This window comes from Semicossyphus pulcher, unplaced genomic scaffold (assembly GCF_022749685.1).
Source record: "Semicossyphus pulcher isolate SPU_LCO1_2020_fin unplaced genomic scaffold, fSemPul1.0.p SCAF_17, whole genome shotgun sequence".
Classification (NCBI taxonomy): domain Eukaryota; kingdom Metazoa; phylum Chordata; class Actinopteri; order Labriformes; family Labridae; genus Semicossyphus; species Semicossyphus pulcher.
Genome location: NW_027211681.1, coordinates 16,646,996 through 16,651,780, shown reverse-complemented (window position 1 = coordinate 16,651,780; position 4,785 = coordinate 16,646,996).

The following is a 4,785-nucleotide window of genomic DNA, read 5'->3' as shown; positions in this document are numbered from 1 at the left end:
ATGAAGGTTCAGCTTACCTTAGCATATTGATTAGAAACAGCCAGCCCGTCTGGCTCTTTCCAAATGTAGAAAAAGACAGCTAATTAGCAACTCAAAAGCGCAATAATTCACACTCGGTATGGTTTGTTTAATACAGTTTGTTAGGACAGACTTTGGACAGAATTATGCTAAGCTAAGCTAACCAGCACCTGACTTTAGCCACATATTTCCCCTACAAACATATGAGTGTTATCAATCTTCTCATCTACTTACTTTGAATCCTGTTTGTGGCACTTTTTAAGGACATTAGTTCCTACTGAAAAGTCTTTACAAAAAGGTCACAAATGTATAGTTTAATTTTTTAAAGGCTCAGTAATTTCCTCCAACACCTTGGCACTGTTGTTTTGAGCATCCATTACAGAAACAGTAATAAATAGTGCGTTTGTTTGGGCCTATTTTCAGACGTGGAATAATACAAATTGGGTGAGAACAACAGCTGAATTGTGTGTGTGTAGGATTGATGAAGGAAATGTGACTCAGTGTGGTTCGTTGATGGGGTTTTGGACAACAATGGTGTGCGCCGCAGAGGGAATGAGATCTTTCAGGCTTCAAGTAAAGGATCAATTCATTATTGGTTTTGGTCTTTTCATTAGATTTGTAAACAAAAGATAAATAGAAGACCCTTAAACAAACGGCAAAGTGCACTATTTATCTTTCACAATTCAACATTGCAGTGCTGAGCTGTGTTTCTATCTCGTACTTGAGCATGATTTATAACCTATAACAATGTGCTGTTAAAACGATGATGATTAAATGCATATCTTTGAGTGTGACATTGACAGCCCAGCAATAACACTCAGCTTGAGAGCGAAATAATAATCTCTCAAGTGTTACCACTTAACAAGGAAACTCCGGCTGTGTCAGAAGCTAAAATTAAAGGCTGATAGTCCGTGCGAGGAAGCAGGAGCCCCCTGTTACAGCCTGAGGGCCTCCCCTGACTCACGCTGAGATGTTGAAACTAATGGTGCTGCTATGCCGGGCAAGCAGGGAAACTGCCGTGCGAGGAGTGTATATAAAATAATCAGTAGTTTTTAACGTGATGTCATGCATTCACATTCTTTATAGCACTTGATAAAGTAGCTGACCTAAGTTCTAAAAACATTACTGTTTGAGTTTACTTTAAAATACCAAACGATGTATTTTTGAGTGGAAAATCTCACCCTGACTAACTTGGATGTGTTTTTTCTTGCATTTCAAAGAATAAAGATCCTTGGGCAGCTCAGATATAGCATCCATGGATACAGGGGGGAATTCAGGGCAGCAGCAGCAGCAGCAGCATTTTGAGCTATAATTGAAGTCCCACAGATAAGTTGCCCGTACTGGTATTGGGATTTGAGATCTACTTGCAGTGACCCAGTTAGCTCCGTAAACACTATTAGCTTCTGCGGCTCATATAGGACTCCTTATAGCAGCCTTACAGGCGCTACAACACTTGGAGAGAAGACGGAACGATTACCCGGACCATCATCAGGATGGAATATTTACTTACAGATCATTTGTAACACATTAGATGAAGTGTTATCAGTGCTAATTGCTATTTACTGATCTTATTTTGAAATTAGGGAGAGGGTAATTAGGGGTGGCTGGTGATCACAGTGTTTCCATTTAATTCTACATAACCCAAGCTTTAAAACTGCTCCTGAGATTTGACTGGTAGAGGCTTTGACTGTTTTGATTTTTTACCCCTTTTTGTGCTGTTTTTCATCCTCTTTGTCCATTTCTGTGCCTCTTGATTCAACTCCTGCCCCCCATTTTCTCTCCAAGCCTCCATTTCTCTCCGTCCCAGATGCCCCTTTCTCTCTTTGTGGATAATATCATAACGAAGCATCCTAAGCCAGTAACACTGAAGTGATTAAAGCTTCTGCTGGCCTCCACTCTGCAGACTAGTTCCCATAAAACGGCCTGTTCTGCTCCTCTCCCTTATTCATCCTCATACTGTATCTGCCAGATAGCTGGAAGTGAGGCTCGTCCTCCTGATGGCCGCCCTGTTCCCAGTGGAGTATGTGGCCTACATTTGTTTGTGGTGCAGTGTGGGGCTGTGCGAGTGTGTTCCTTTATCAAACAATTCCGGTTTTCTGCAGCGTACACCCCTTTTGTTTCCTCGAACACTCGCTGTTTGTTGCTTTTTATCTGCCTTTCTGTCTTTGTTTTCTGCGTGAATCCAGGATTTTAGAGCTCATCATTGATTGCTTATCATTCAGCTCACATACATTTGCCCTCATAACCTTTGAAACGTTTGAAAAAAAGCACACACTTACACAGATATACACAAAGGTCACCTTCCCTGGCTTCATTAGAGACTGCTGTATTATGGCTGACAGATGTGCCCATAAATCATAGGTCCCCTGGTGGAGCGAGAAGATCCAAAACAAACTGAACACTGATAAAGGAGAAAGGCAAGGAGAGAGAGATAGCGATAGATACACACGTGTATCAGTAGACTGTTGCTGTTCAGAGTGTCTTTAACAGTAGATTTGTGCACCACAGAAAAAACATCATACAGCCTGAAGAATGATTTTTTCTTCTGTCGTCTTCTGTGTCCCTGTGGAGCGATAAGCAGCTCTGCCTGTTGTCAGAGAGAAAATGGAGGGAAATTCCTTATCTGAGGAGTAAAATGAAGTGTTAAAGCCAACAGATGGACAGATTTCTCCTTCAAGTTCTGAAATATCCGAAGTGAATTCAGGACTCGATTCTGACAAAACCCAATTGAGCATTGCCTTTGTGCTCTGTGCTTCCTCTGCATTGTCTGCAACGCTGCAAAGGAAGTTAATCCTCCTTCTTATGCCTGAACAGACACAGAAGTTAACTATTATTGCTCTGTGAAAGAAACACTTTGTCACAGTGAGGGTTTAATATCATTTGAATTGACTGTTAGAAGCGACGCTCACCTCTTAGCCTGCCGCATGCTACCCTGTTTCACATTTTCTCCAGGTTGAATATTCTTAAGAGGAGTTATCATATTATAACCTTCATAAAAATACTTAAGTCACAAGTGGTAATAGCAACTGTTAGCATGCTAACATGCTGAACCAAGGTAGACCGTCAAAACGATCAACATGCTAGCATTATCATTGTAAGCGCGTTAGCATGTTGATGTTAGCGTACATTACGGTCTAACAATGTTGCTAGCCTCACAGTAGACTCATATTTTGTTCTCATTTAGACTTACTGTTCAGTTGGCCTTTCTGTTAACCCTATGTAAAGATCTAAATACAATCAATATCTTTATAATAATAATGAATTATGTGTGCAATGTAGCAAAGCACAATATAGCAAGGTTTTAGCTCATCAATTAGACATCTGGCCAACAACTTTACTGTTTGGATCGCTCTCACCCGTCTCTTGGCATCGTTTTCGGACGCAGTAAGCTAAAAAAAAAAACAACTGTTCACTATACCTGCTCAACACCAAACGACAGGCGGATACCGTTAGCAGCTAGCTACTGAACACAGGGGAGCATAGACAGCTAAAGATACATCCCTAAGTAGTAGACCTAAAAGAAAGTGAATATTTTACTATTCTTTCAACCGGTGGACACACATACGATTCAAAAGGAATGCTAATGTGGCTAAGTATCTGCTGGATATTTAAATACGCAGCTAACGTGTTTGTCATATCAATGTTTGTCATGTTTCACACTGTCAAAAGAAATCCAATAATGCAAGTTATACTTCAGTCAGTTCCGACCAAGTAATCTGATTGGACAAGAGGAATTCCATGAGTGCTGATATTCAGTATAACAGCACTGGGAGTTTAAACTTTCTGTATCCCTCCGCCTCAGGGTTTCTGAATACAATTAATTAGCATTACAGCAAAGGGTCTTTGTCTAGATTGATTAAGCTGGTACCTCTGAATCACACAGGCCACCAAAGTTACTGTCAACTGACATTTTTTTCACTGGTTGCAAGATAAATGGAAACTAAATGTACATTATACAAAGTAGCTGATCTGCGATAACCTGTAGATGTGCTTAGAATGCAGTGAAATGTTTATGGGTTGATTGGCAAAAGTCCAGTTCATTGAAAAAACACTGAGGACATAAAGTCAGTGTCTTTGCTGGTAACTTTGGCCCTTACGATCTCTTGTCAAGGCCTTCTGCGGATTTATATCTGTTGCCTATCAGTAAAACCACACACTGAGTGTTGCTTATTAAAGAGCTAAAAATAACACATGCAGTCATCAGTTTTTAAGGTAATGAATTTGATGCTTACTTGAGAAAACGCTGGTTTTGCTCAAATCTAGCAAGCACTGAAAAGACACAGCACAGCACATGATTCCCAGACTGCAGTGTGATTTAAAAAATCTTATTGAAAAGCCCTTAAAATACTGTATTGCCCCATTATGTCACCTTGTTTACCAGTGTTGAAGCTGAAAGTTGGAGTTAAAGGACTGGATTAGAGAATTAAAATATTAATAATTAGATCTTGTGTGTTATTTTGGTCTGAGGTTTGCCTTTTACCTCCTATTGCACTCAGTTATCTGGGTGAAAAAAGATATCCTGATGACCTCTTGTTGGGACATTTACAGCTTCAATACTCATTAACTTCATGTTATGATACTGTGTGATAAATATGGCACATACCGCCCATTCAGGTACAAACACTGTAATCCGACGTCTGAAGAAGCTCAAGGTTCATCTGTCCAACGTCAAAGTGCAGATATACCCTGGTCCTCCTTGTGCTGGTAATAAGCCGGTGAGTTGTTGGATGAGGCACAGGTTGGTGCTTCTCCATCGGCATTATAAAA